Source organism: Phoxinus phoxinus (genome assembly GCF_949152265.1).
Source record: "Phoxinus phoxinus genome assembly, chromosome: 9".
Taxonomy (NCBI): Eukaryota; Metazoa; Chordata; class Actinopteri; order Cypriniformes; family Leuciscidae; genus Phoxinus; species Phoxinus phoxinus.
Window position 1 is genome coordinate 6,982,326 of NC_136884.1, and position 15,284 is coordinate 6,997,609.

General features: G+C 38.6%; 1 protein-coding gene across 1 annotated transcript in view; it reads left to right on the forward strand.

The window, feature by feature from the left end:
* kcnd2 (potassium voltage-gated channel, Shal-related subfamily, member 2) overlaps positions 1-15,284 on the forward strand; it is a 244,723-nt gene that overhangs the window by 13,519 nt on the left and 215,920 nt on the right. Inside the window, exon 3 of the mRNA XM_079624393.1 lies at positions 7,812-7,963. The gene's annotated coding sequence lies outside the window, so the exon portion shown is untranslated. The remainder of the gene's footprint in view (positions 1-7,811; positions 7,964-15,284) is intronic.

Consider the following 15,284-nt stretch of genomic DNA (forward strand, 5'->3'; position numbering starts at 1 on the left):
CCTGTTAATGACCCGTCATCCGCGTGCTACTCCGTGGGCTGTTTTTCATTTGTAAATGGTTTTCCGCTCATCTGCGTCGTTCCCTCCTTCCCCGAACCGTCCTCCATCTCCTCCTTCCAGCTTCTCCAGCGACTGCATCGACCGCTTCCCTGAGAATATCTGTTTAAGGGAGCTCTCTAAATTGTTGTACAAATTGGATACTCTGAAGCTTCCTTCACAGGAGTTATTCATAAATAAAGGGAAGTGGGAATGAGGTGGTGTGTTTTCTGCTATTAGCTTGGAGGAAATAAGCCCTTTTGCCCTAGGATGTATTTTAGAAATAAGACTAGAAGTTTTAACGACCTAAACTGAACCCTACAGTGTCACATCACAGGTTTTGCTTATACATTGGTATGTGGAAATGAACAGATTTAGAAAGTAGTTTTTTCCAAGTATCTTTCCTATTTCAAAAAGCTACCACATGGAGAATGTGCTTTCAGAATCCAGAAGCAATCAGAATCGGTGAAGAATTATTAAATGTGTAATTGACACATTTCGATTTAATGATGTATTTTTTATTTACACACACACACACACACACACACACACACACACACACACACACACACACACACACACACACACACACACACACACACACACACACACACACACGCACGCACGCACGCACACTCTCACATACTCATACAGACAAGTCTGCAATTTTAAAAATAAATACATATCAGCATTAAAAAATAAACAAACAAATTATGCAGATCACATTATGTAATTGTTTTATTAATATATTTATTTTTAATACATTTGTTCTTTGCATTTTTACATGGGTTATGTTCAGAATATTAAAAGAAAATCTAAATATAAGCATTAAAAAATGATGCAGAGTAGATGAAATAGTATTTTCTTAATGATTATTTATTGACATATTGCTGTTAAAGTCTGATCATGTTTCGGCTCATGTTTACTTTGGACCTTTCTAAAAAAAAAATCCAGTAGTAATTCCTTAATATTTTCCAAAAGTTTCTGAATCACTTTTCCATAAAATGTGTATTGTGATGCATGTATATATCTATCCATTTATCGGCATCATAAATGAGCAGCCAGTCTAACGGTTTCTTGAGCTGAAGATAAACTCTTACCCTCGCTAGTTGCCACAAAAAGCATATGCAATGTATAAAAAGGGCCTGTCGCTCTCAGCCTCTCCACTTCTGCAGTTCAGAGGTCAGTGTCAAAATGCCTTCATCCAATCAGCACCCAGTGTTGGGTCTGAGCCAACGCCTGGCATTTCAACACTGCTGATACGACTGGTGCAGTGAGGCCCGCAATTTCTCCTAATCAGGATTTACATATTTCCATTTTCATGAGAGTGAGATTTTCCAGCGCCTGGGGCGAGGGCTGATCTCTGATCCTCTATGCTGGTCTGTGAACTGAAGAGGCACAAGTTGGAGGTTTGGCCACGAGGCTATTGTGTTTCCTAGCAGTTGTTTCAGTGTGTTTTAATTGGACGAAAAGAAAAGACTTAACAAGGCCAGTGAAAACCATGGCAATGCCTTTAAAAAAATATATATATATATATATATATTTTCTTTTTCTTTTTTCTGTGTGAAATATCTAGTCTTGTGCATCTAATTTGAAATCCCTGTCTCATTGCCCTCAGGTTAAGCTCTTAATTACATAAGCCATTTAACATGGTTTAGTTCAATCAGAAAGTGTTGATTAAAATCTCAGTGGTATAATCAGTGTTGGCTGGAATGATTTCATGCATATGAGTGTTTTGTGTAAAGGGACTGCGTGGGGTAAAAGTGAAGCATTCAGATACGAGCAAGCGTGACCGCAGCGCCCCGCTCAAGGTCACTGTCCGATTGTTTCAGTTTTGTACTGACAGTAACCATGACGACAGTCACATTGTGCGTTTCTGGGGTTCTTGAAATGGCTCGACCCAGGCTGTGTTTCTGCTCTGTTCTAAACGCTATCGTGACTTTTTAAATTTACTGACATGTTATATTATTTGCGCCTAATGAGAGGTTTCTCTATGGTTTGAAGAAAAATGCAAAATACATTTTTTTTTTGAAGAAAATTGTTTCCCATGCAGATGGTCCCTGCTCATTTTCAGGTAGAGAAATGAAATAAAAAAATAGTTATGTTGCCTTAAATTCATGTCTATTTGCTATAAAGTCATTTTTGTTCTAGTGTAAAGCTGAATAATAATATTAATAATAATAACCATGCAAATGATAATAACCAAATAACATGGCTTTGTATGAGTGAATGGCGGTTAGTAATTGCATGTGTGCTTTTGTGCTGCACGTTTGGGATATTTAGTGATGGTAATAGTGGGCACAGCTGTGGATGCTGTCAATGGATGCCATGTTTTCTATTGTCTACGTGGCATCACTCAACCAAAAAAAGCAACAAGTGGGAGTTATAGACAGCAGGGCCTGGCATTGCACACTCTACCCATAATTAGCCTGTTCTGTTAACAGAATCCTGACGAGGGAAAAACAGCCCGCGCTCTTCCTCTAAATTACACAGTATTTAGATCATCCCAGGTTCACTGAGGATTACAGAGATAACACAAAACTGCAGAAGAATTTGCTAAATCCTGGAAGACTCGTTGAATAACTCCAGATATGTTTAAGATGGATTGATCTGAACATTGTACCTTCTCACAGATATATAATATATATATATAATGCAACCTGTCTAGTCTGATTCACAAACAAATGACTCTTATGAGCAAATCTTTTTAAAGATTCATTCTAAAAGACTTTGGAGTAACCAATTTGACTCAGTCTGACATATGCTGACACATCCTTCACTTAGTGAACTCAAACTAAAATAAATCTAATTCATAATTTTACTGATTCAACAGCTTTTAGTTGCAGCCTGATTTCTATATTGAAATGATGCATTAACATGGAACTGAATCTGTCAGAGCGGCAGCTGATTCAACACATTTGACTGATTCATCAGCTCAGGGGCGGAGCCATCATTTCAGAAGTGAGGGGGTGTAGTACCATTTGTTTTTTCTTGCTTTTAATTGGCTTAGAAATACAGTGGCGAACAATATCCACTAATTTGTTATCAATAATATTTCTATATTGAAATTATAACATTAGTGAGTATGCTGAATCAGTAGCTGATTTGGATTCAGTTAGTTCATTCATTGAATGGTTTGTCAGAAGAATACATATATTAATAACTAGGCCTACCCAACGTAATATAGGATGTTAAATAAAAAGTCAAATGATATGTCATCAGTAGCAGTTCTCTTCCATGAGGACAAATTTCTTGCCCATTATCATCCTGAAGTTCACATGAAGCATGTGCCTGACCCCCTTTTCAAGTGGAATCAGTAAACCAAGGTTAGAAAAAGCACACTTATATAAAATAAAGCCTAAATACAGGTGTAGTCTTTAGGCTGGGGGTCTGTTGGACATAGCATAATGGTTCTGTGTGTGTTGTGTGCCTTCAGGGGCCCGAAGCCAAGGCAACATGCTCCATTACATCTTTCCATCTCCATTTCCAGCCTCCATTTACCTTCAACCAACTACAGCTCCTGTCAAACCCCGGCAAACTTGTCGCCGAACGCTAAAGTGCACACATGTACACGTAGACACATTGATGCGCTTCCAGCTATGCTTTGATCATTTAAGTCTTGTCTTTTATATTCCAGCATTTGCATAGCGAAAAAAAAGTGAAAAAAGCCATACAGGCGATATGTCATTCTGCTCTGTTATTTAAACATAATCGAGGCAGCTGAAGAGAGAGGCACTTTTTTATAGCACGTCCTCTTTGTCTGTTCAATCGGTCCCCGAATGTCCCCGAATGTCACTCATAATCTGTAAGGTCATATTTGAACATGTCATCTCAAGACAGGAGGGAGATGAAAGGGCGCTAGGTGGAGGATAAAAGCTTGCTACGTGAGAGAGAGGGGTTAGACGTGAAGGTTAGGACGGGACGGGTCGAAGCCCTCACTGTCATGGCATCAGCGTGGATGACGCTGTACGACAGCGCAGTCTCACTAGAGATGCTCCGAGGTCATTTTAACCTGGATTTTGTGAATTATCTTTGGGCCCTTGTTTCAAAACTTCACGGAGATTGTGTTATCTTCAAATTCTTTTATGGCTGTGGCTTTTCATGTGATATTCTATGTATTATAATAAATAGGCTGTAACTGTCTGGTATTGAATACTTTGGCCATGTTCAGACTGCCAGCAAAAATTGGATTTTTTTGCACATACAGATTTGATTCAGATGGGTTTTTATGGAGCCCTTAAAAGGATATGGTGAAGGGAAAAAAGATGAGATGGGAGGAAAGATTATTTGGCCAAGCTTTTGCGTTCTCTTGGAAATGTTTTGCGTTCCCCAGAGAGTAAAAGAACACAAAAGTTGTGCGAGCGAACGCAAAGTTTCCCGAGGGAGCTCAATAGCATTTCCAAATTGCCAAATGTTCCTCTTAATGTGACACAGAACACAGATCATGTCTTTATTTTATTTATTTATTTTATTTTATTTATTTTATTATTTTTTCATACATCTAAATATTTAAAAATACCTAATGTAAGCCTCCAAAAAATATGAATATTCCAATGTCAAAATTCAGATTAAAAAAAGGGTCAGAAAATAACTTATTACGGTTGTTTTTGAATGAAATATATATATTTTCTGTTCTAGCCACATGCGTACGGTGCCATGTTCACATAACATCTTCAGCATTACTGAAACATGTGAAACTCCATGAAATCTTTTCATGAAATCCTGCCAAATGAGGGGAAAAATGTACTTGGAGCATAATGCTTTCTGTGGCTGATTGTGTGCGAATATCCCTAGTCTGCGTGACGTCACAAATCCAGCTCCCATGTTTCTAGGAATTTGGTCGTATGCACCACTGATTAAGGTTTTTAAAACACACTCCAGACAATCCCAGTAGCAGACACCCCAATTTGGTGAATATTTCACCTCTTTAAAGCGATGGAATATGATTTTGCATTGGTCAGAGCTCTCTCACAGAGGGTCACAGGCTACTATGTAATACTGTTGGCCGCTGGCCACAGGGTGTGTGTGTGTGTGTGTGTGTTTGTGTTTAGATTGAACTCTAGCTGATGTAAGATGGATTAGGGCTCCGATGGGAATTCCAGCTGGCTCTCATTTCTCCTGTCCCTCCAAACCCCTCATCTTATCTAACAGCCCGAATGTTATTAGAGAGAAAAGTGTGTGTGTGTGTTTGAGAGAGAGAGTGAGATTTATGGAAAAAGAGATCAAGAGAGAGAGATAGAGAGAAAGGAAGAGGAATGACAATATGGTGAAATTAAATACCTCATTTATTTGCCCTCCTAAAGCCAATACGTGTATTATGGCATTTTTAAAGGTACAGCACACCCAAAAATAAAAAATGTCATCGATTTTGCTCATAGTTACACACACACACACACACACACACACACACACACACACACACACACACACACACACACACACACACACACACACACGCATGCACGCACTCACGCACACTTTTTTTTGTTTTGTTATGTCAGATTTATGAATAAATTATTATTTTAAGTCTTTTACTTTCATTATTAATATTATTGGTCAGAAGATTTTCTGTCATTTTCATTTTGTTTGTTTATTACTTGCCAAGATATTTTCTGTGGTCTACGGTTTGTTTTACTGTATTTCTTTCAGTTTAATCTTTTCTATGAATATTTTGATGCAGTGGACTGCTACTGCAACTCAAACGTTGCCATAGAAAAATATTTTCAGTGAATAATGATTTAAATTTTGGTCTGTTATATTTGACTGATTTTAGAAGACCTGTGAATACTGTGTGTGAGTCATGTAGACCCACTTTACAATGCTTTATTGCTTTTGTGTCCGTTTCTAAGCTTATAGGCTCAACATTCATACCATTGCAAAGCAAAGAACGTCAATAATCCTTTACAGAAGGAAAATGCCTGGTTTAAAATAACGCAAACATGATTAAATAATGGCAGAATTGTATTTTTAGCTCAAACTGTCCCTTTAAATCCCACTGGACTTGGTCTTTGGAGAAATACAGTGTGTATGATTGAGTATTGGATAGAGGGTGGGAGAAGTGACAGGGAATGGCAGACCTCTCTCTCTACCTCAGTCTAGATTGGGTCTTAATGGGACCCGGGGTTCACCGTGAGGTCAGTTTAGACATCTGATGGATTTGTGGTGGTTGCGACTTGTTTAAAAAACTATTTGTCTGGAAAGTGAGATGCTGATAAAAGTACATTCATCAGAGCGACACCAGGTCTTGAGTGATGTTCACACACACGTTTCTCCAGTCATTTACAAGAGCGATATGGCAGAGATGGAGATATGCATCACGACGACGCTTGCGTTATTTACTAAGCTCCTGTCTGCCAAAGTACGTTTACCTAATGAAACGCATTTAGGCTTTTCTCACACATACCAGATGAGCCTCTGGATGACGCACCCTTGACTCAGTTGACAGTCACATGAAGTTTTTTGGAGTTCAGAGGAATATGTAAACCATTTGTTTTCCTCAAAGATTAAAGTCTGCAGTGACGTGTAGACGTGTCCACCCGCTTGGCTACCAAAAATAACATATGCTTGCAGTGCGTTAATGATTTTCTCAAGCAGGAGCACAGCCATAATCCATATGCAAATGTATTCAAATGATATGTCTTTAAATACTCCTCTGAAAAATGTGTTTTTGGCTTTTTTCACCCTGCAGTTATAAAAGGTTAATTATTCCCAGTCAACAGATCTGACGTTTAACTATGCAATTAATCTTCCTTGCTCATGAGGGGACACAGAAGTAGCGCTTAAGCAGAAACACTCGGAAACGTTCTGCACAGCCAATCGCCAGCATCTCAACATCTTCGTATATAACTGACAGTCACAGATACGCCGTTCATCACACTATAAAGTGTCAGCTTTTCTGTCATGTCAAATTGTATTTAATTTATTAGCTGTGAGATTTTCAGTCATTTACATCATTTATTATAATTATTATTATTATTATTGGCTGGAGGATTTATTTATTTATTTGCTATAATGTTTCTGTTATTTAATGTTTTTTTATTGGCTGTATTATTTTAGTAAATACATTTTGGAAGGAAGGCAATAAGACAGTAAGGAAGTGAGGCAGGAAGGAAGGAAGGAAAGAAAGAAAGAAAGAAAGAAAGAAAGAAAGAAAGAAAGAAAGGCAGGAAGGAAGGAAGTTTGAAAGGAAGGAAGGAAGGAAGGAAGGAAAGCAAGAAGGAAGGAAAGCAGGAAGGTAGGAAGAAAGTTTGGAAGTTTGGAAAGAACGAAAGAAAGAAAGACAGGAAGGAAGGAAGGTTGGTAGGAAGAAAGTTTGGAAAGGAAGGAAGAAAGGAAGGAAGGAAGGAAGGAAGGAATGAATGAAGGAAGGAAGGAAGGAAGGAAGGAAGGAAGGAAGGACGAACGAACGAAAGGAAGGAAGGAAGGAAGGAAGGAAGGAAGGAAGGAAGGAAGGAAGGAAGGAAGGAAGGAAGGAAGGAAGGAAGGAAGGAAGGAAGGAAGGAATGAAGGAAGGAGTTTGGAAGGAAGTTTGAAATGAAGGAAGAAAGGACATTTGAAAGAAATGAAGGAAGTTTGGAAAGGATGGAAGGAAAGAGTTTGTAATGAATGATGGATGGATGGATGCTTTGTGACTTTGTGAACAAAAAAGTATCTGATCTATTGTGTTTTTCTTTCTAGAAACATTCCTACAATCCACCAGAAATGTGCCACGGCAAAAATGAACTTTCTTGTGCTGTCCAATGCTCAGGAACATTTCTGTCTTATTGTTTTTGCAGTTCTCCCTGATTCTCAGACGCCGTGGTGAGCTTGTCAAGTGGACTATTCCCTCACATGGCCTGTACGAGCGTCTGCTTCTCTGTGAGCCGGGGGAGCGTGAGGATAGACTGAGGTGTGAGCTGGTATCTGTTGCTGGAGGCATTGTTTAGAGGTAAACACAAGACAGCCCAGAGTCCAGAAAGAGCCAGCTGGATCTAAACATGTGTCTGAAAGAATTATAAAGAATTGTATTGATTTATTTGCTGTTTGAATTATGCACAGGGTTTTTCATCCACAGGTTTCTTTATCTCCAAAGGTAGGTCTGGTTGTTGATACAAAAAGACAAACTCTTGATTTTATTTAGATTTGGTTCCACTTGATGCGACTTAATTTTAAAGTTGGTTTCTGATTCACTTGTTTATACTGAACACTACTCATGCAGTTTGTTTGATTCATTGAAAAGAATCTCATTCGTGTTGTGTTAGTATTTGAAGCCCATGAGGACAATTCAATAGACATTCCTTGCCATTTAATCATAAGTCTTTTATTACAGATCACACTCTATACAGATCGAAAAATTGCTATCTCAGTCGGTACATTTATGGTATATTTCTTATTAATATTGATATTGGGAATTTGAAGAATACATCTCTGGCTTCTTCAACTGAAGATCATGATGTATTGGGAAAATGATTTGTACTCAGTCCTACTATTATAGTGAAAACATCTCGTTGTTGTTAACAGAAGGGCCTAAAGTGATTGTTTCTTATTCGCATAATTAATTTTTTTTTACTCTTGGGGGATTTGGAAGGAGGCAGCTTATTGCTCACAATTATTCTCATATTCACTGTTGTTGTAAATGCTATGCCACCATGAGTAAAATCCGTAATTTTGTGCATCACAATTTCTGTAAAGATTCGGTCTCTCAGCAATTAGATGGAAGCAGGTCTGCGTCGAGCTGTGGGAGTTTCTGAGGGCTGCACTCTCAGCCTCTGTTTGTTACATTACAAAGACAGCCGCCACTGTTTTTACTCTTTCATTCCTCTCATCTCTTCCTCTGTTTACCCCGGGCCGCTGCCAGGCTTCCATTATATTTCACAGTTCAGCTGGTCTGGGGTGAGCTGCAGGGATTTGGGGGTATCTGAGATGCTCAACTCAACCCAATCAAACTCAAGCACACACATATTCAGACACGAGGGCTGTAGAGACGAGAGCAGGAGAGATGTTTGGCACAGTGTGTTACTTACCATCCACTTTTTTTGTAGCTGGTTAGGTGGTCCATCTCTGAATTGATTTCAATAATCTGTTCTGTTTACAGTGTCTGGCACCTCCAGTGAGTATAGATTTTCTACAAAGAGTTTGGAATAAAATGTGTCAGTCACTATACTTTATTGTTTTTTTGTGCGTGGAAACTGTTTGCTTTCATACACTTATTCGTGTTTCTCGTCCTTTGAAATATCTCTCTTTTGAAGCAACTCTGCTTTAGTCAAGTGTGTGACTGCTTTAGTGGCTTCTCTGGAAAAAGACTTACCATTACGGTTTCGTTTGACCCACGGAGTCTGAATGTGAATGTTTGTGAAGTTCAATCTCATGAATTATAACGAATCGGGCGTCATGCGGGGGCATCTTAATGGCTCAGTTTTGGCATGCGAATCTATCTTGTTCGCAACAGAATTGATGAATCACAAACTTAATGTGTTTGATTACAATTTTTACGACTTTTTTTAGGCTATTATTATAGTCTTTTTTAGAATAGCTTGATAAGTCTTGAACTTATATCAGAGAAGGAACAATGATAGATCTACTTGATTTGCATTAAATGCTCATGATGCTTAAACACTTGCATAAGAAGACTACTGGTCAGCACTCAGCAACAACATTTTTTAATTTTTAGGTGTTTAAAATGTTCATTTAAAATGGCATCATGTTCATTTTTTACTTAATTTTTAATGAGGGGACTTTCTGATTCAAACGCCACTGAATCAGCTTCAAAGAATCACATTGTTTTGGTCATTTATGATGAATCAATGAATCAATTTAGTTATTCAGTGATTGACTCATAAAAAATGACCTGCACTGTAAAAAATTATATGATCAATAAGTTATGACAACATATGTTTTTCTATTGCTTTAATCAAAATAATGTAATTTAAGTTGAATTGACTTGAACATCCGAGTTGATTGTACTTAAAAAATTTAAGGCAGCAATTTTTTTTTACAGTGTGTTTGTTTCATTATTGCGTCGAGATGCATCACTTCTGTTCTTAGAAATTCATTATTGTAGTTTTTTGGTTTCATTATTATTCTGATAATGTTTTCTAATCTTTATTTGTTTATTTTTAGCTGAAACACTTCTATCAGGCTAGCACTAGTCAAGGTACGTTCAGTTGTTCCCCGGCGACCCTCAAGGGCTGAGAGTAGCAAGGTCAGTCATCCTCATGTGGGCGGCATTCTGCTCTATATGACACCCCACTGCCGTTGATACGAGCACCATCAGATATTTTATCATATTCCAGCAGCCCGCGGCAAGGTGAAAATCTGTTTTTGTATTAGCAGTCAGGAGAAGAAATGATAACACAGCTGCAAGAGGATGAAGAAGGGGAGAAGAGAGCAACAGTTAACAGATGTCAGTGAAGAGGAGAGGTTGTGCTTTGGGGTCATAGATAGCAGAAGACATCAAATGTGTTGAGAAATTGTGTTTTTCCTGAAAGAAATCCATATAAAATCCGTTAAAATGCGCATTCAAAGACAGGAGTTTGGGGGCGGGCTATTTGTTTGACTGACCAATGGCTGACAAGAAGGAGTGTTTAGGAAACTTGTTTGAAAACAGTCATTATTACTTGCAGAACTTTCTTGCTTAACCTCTAAATGAATATGGTAACTCTGTAGTTTAGGGTCCAATTCTCACGTTATAACTAGTTGCTTATTAGCATGCATATTACAAGGATATTGGCTGTTTATTAGTACTTGTAAAACCTTATTCTCCATGACCATATTCTAAATCCCTTAACCTTACTCAGAACCTAAACTTAACAACTTACTAACTATTAATAAGCAGTAATTAGGAGTTTATTGAGGCAAAAGTCATAGTTAATAGTTAGTTAAAGGTACAATATGAAGGATTTTTGCAGTAAAATATCCAAAAACCACTAGGCCAATGTTATATATTTAGTTTAGTTGATTACTTACAATATCCCAAATGTTTCCAACTATTTGTAAATCGTGAGAAAATTACGATTTTAACCAAGGAAATGGGGCGTATGAGCAGGGGTGAGGGAGTCGCCAGTCAATGGCGTCATATCCGCGTTACCCTCGGTTTCCGCTCGTACTGCCATAGTAACCATGGCGACAGACGTGGACAACCGGGTTTTGCCTAGCAGGACGCTCACGCTGTTGTTGTTATATTCAAACATTATGGACCATGGCAAGGAGACTTTAAGACAAAAAGTTACCTCATAAGTTTAATTCGTCTAATAAACTGACCTGTGTGAGTAGTAATTCAGCACTTGCGTGTAGTTCGGTAGAATGAAATGTCCTTATTCCTCTATATCCGCGGGACTCGCGTTGCGTGTGGCGCTGTATAGGCTACGTCTCTCATTAGTAATCGCGCCCTGCTTCATACCACAGTCATGTTAAAAACATCAATGTATTCACTCATCCATAAATATCCATCAGCTTGACGACAAGATCCATAATTCCGCTTAGTGCTTTGCGTCATCAATATATGCCTTTGTTATTGTAAGAGGTTAGCGACCCCTGGCGGCGAAAAATCCTACATATTGTACCTTCAGTTAATAGTGAGAATTGGACCCTAATCTAAAGTGTGATTATTTCAGCACTTGTATAGTCACTAAAAAGAGACCAAAAAATACAGATAAGAGCGCTACAAGTTTATTTTCATCTGCAGTAACTTAGGTACTCTTCTAGCGCATACATTTAAGTTAGCAAAAGGAACAGGGCCTTTTTGATATTCAGTTCTTAGCGTCCATATGGCTGATCACACAATGTGCGCTACAGGCCAAATAGATGTTTGTGTGAGAGCAAAATGAAGAACTGGCTTTCGGAACCTCCACGGGTTGTTTTGGACCGCACATCTGATTCAAACCATCTGTCGGAATGACGTCGCCAGCATCTCCATCAATCCAAGGTGCGGAGAGAGGGACAATACGTTAAACAAATGCAGATTCAATTGTTTTAAGGAACAGGCAGCCGCAGAGAACAACCGTATTGGGATGCTGTGTGTTTGTGGCTCGTTTTAACTCTTAGATTGAGATTTTATTCCTCCTCTGATCTTTCAAATTTCATCATCCTTTTAAAGTGAACACAGATGTGTCTCTGTTTAAGGAAAATGGACGCACTTAAGTACTTAATTATTAAAGCAGGGCAGCCTGCCAAGGGAAGCTGTCGAACCCAATGCCCGTCGTGAACTGGGTATCAGACGCATTCAAACATTATTCGAAACATTGAGACACATTGCGATACTCAAATTGTGTGTGTGTGTGTGTTTGTGTGTGTGTGTATATCAGTGCTGAGAGTAACGCATTAAGCGAAAGCGGAGTTACTAGAAAAATATAAAGTAATGCTTTTCTTTTCAATTTACAACAAAATGTCTGAGTTACTTTTTCAAATAAGTAACGCAAGTTACTTTGTTTTCCAATATATTGATTGACAGTCCTCATGTTGAGAGAAATCAGGAGTAAGTGCAGAGCCGCTGTGTGCGTTGTGAACAACGTGATGCTTATTGTAGTTCTAGACTGAATGTGAACATGCATTTACTGACTTCGCTTGCACAAAAACAGATTCAGTATTCCTGAAAATGAATAAAAACCGTGAAATGAAAAGTCGGAAGATTGTGCAAAGCTGCCTGCAATAATTAAATATGTTAAATAATACAAATACACTTTATGTATTTAATCTCGCTTTAACCAGTGTCTTTCCTGCTGACCTTCGTTTATCCAATTCAACCATACAAAAAAGCAAAAAAAAAAAAAAAAAAAGACTTCTTTTTATTGCTGAAGTAAAAGTGTTAAACTTTCTTCTGCAGTTGTTTGAAAGGTTTGATTGAACACACACACACACACACACACACACACACACACACACACACACACACACACACACACACACACACACACACACACACACACACACACACACACACACACACACACACACACACACACACACACACACACACACCTCTGCTGTGTTAGTAGTGACTACTTCACTACTCTACTCCATACACAGTGTGACTTCGAGGTGGGTAGGTCTCCGTGGCAACCATAACGAATAACACCATCCCCATTTATACTCGCGTGCGTGTAATTTGACGGCCGGGGGAGTCGTCTCCGATCATCTTTCATCCCGTATTACTCAGCCTGGCGGAGATTGAGTGTAAGCGCACCCTTCATCACTCTCCATCCACCAGCACCATCATCATCATCATTTACCTTGATGGGGGTGAGGAGGAGGGGCGTCAGAACACACCAGACGCTCCTCTGCAGTTGGAAAGGGAGAGAATAGGCGACCTGCCGATTTTCTCCGATCAGTAGCGCTGATGGCTTCTCTCAGGGGAAGCTGACCCAATTCGCCTGGGCGTTTATCACCGGCACAACAAGGTCACGGCTGACAAAGCAGTGCGAGTGCAGTCCCTTTATGAGTGGGGTAGGGAGGGCAGAGGAGCTGTTTAACTGCTCGCAGTGTTCAGATGATATGGGGACATGGGGTTTTTGAAAAGAACAAAAAAAGGGTCCAAAAATCAGTGGTTCTCAGTGTTTGGGTGATACACTAACACCCCAAAAACTAATCAATCAAGACTGTCAATTTGACATTTTTTTTATTTTTATTTAAGTTATTATATGTAAAAATTGAGAATTACAACAGAGAAAAAGAACAGGAGCCTACAACTGTGAGAAATTGTTTCTGCATTTTTACAGCTATTTTTTTAATGAATGTAATTAACTAAAATTAAACAAATTAAACAAAGTAAGTTGGCCTAAGTTTTATTTTCTGATTGTGTGTTAAATGGTTGTAAAAATTAACGTTAAAATTGACTTGCAAATTATACTATTTATCTTGTATTTTATTTAGATAAATATATACTTTTTAAGTAGGCCTATATTGCTTTGAAGAAAAATATAGTCCCCCAGGGTTAGTGTGTGATGTGTTACTTGCAAAACGAGGATTTGTTCAATAATATAATGATGAACCCCACTAATTATTGTACCCAGTGGACAGGATATGTTTTACCAATGCTTTGAAACATCACACACAGAATACAGGTGCGAAAGAATCAGAGTTATTGAGTATTTCATCCAGCTCTGAATAGATGCTGATGGGTTCCGAAACCCTTGATGTGAGTGCCTCTCACGTTATTATGTCGTGATGGATTTCTAGGGGAAAAGAAACATTGTTTTTTTATTGCAAAAGGATGATGTTCATCTTTTACAGAAGCACTGCTCTCTCTCTCTCTCTCTCTCTCTCTCTCTCTCTCTCTCTCTCTCTCTCTCTCTCTCTCTCTCTCTCTCTCTCTCTCTCTCTCTCTCTCTCTCTCTCTCTCTCTCTCTCTCTCTCTCTCTCTCTCAATGGCTTTTTGCCATTCTTTTATTTTATTCAATCATGCATGCTGCTTTGGCGGCACATAAGGTGGTAAACAACCTGATAAATGTCCCTGATCAATACACATCTAACTATACCACCTTAAGAAGAGATCAGTAAAAAAAAGAGCTGTTGTTTTTCTCTATCTGTGCCGTTTCATACGTTCATCTCTCTGGCTTTAGTTTCTCTCTATCTGCAACAGGCGTTTTCAGATAGTTATCAACAGTATGGTAAAGAAAACGTAGCAATATTAAGACACATGAGATTGATTCATGTGTAAATCACATATTTGTAAAGACACAATGGCAACAATACTAGCAAATGAGGTTTCAGAGGGATGATTTAGCCTCCTTTCAAATAGTTTTTATCGAGATAAAGCTTACATATTAAAGGGCAATGGTGAAGTGCAAATGAAGAGAGAGGAAGCAGTGCCTCCATGTCGCAGTGATTGGCTAATTAGATCGTCAATATGATAATGTCTGCCTTTCATATTTGCAAAGTTGACTGATCAGCCTTGTACGCGTTTCCCAAAAGCACCGTTAACCAAATGGTCGCAAGTTCCGAGTTAGCGTTTAATATTTGCTTGTTGGTGCATGGGACATGTTGTTCAATAAGCCTTTAACTCACAAACTGTAACTAGAATTGAAATATGAATTTATATCATAAGCAAACCTACTGTAAATGCATAGACAAGAGACTTTGCCGTCTCATTTTAGACGTCTACCACAATCCGGTCTCTGCTCATTTAATCTGTTTGTATGATTGTTTTGCTATTTGCCGCTCTTGTTCTCTTTCTAAGAATCAAGACTCATGGGTTTCCATGCAATTTGTTCATTCATTTACAAATAGTTTTCTACATCTCGTTGTGTAGCTCCTGAAAGTACTCTGCTTTGCCA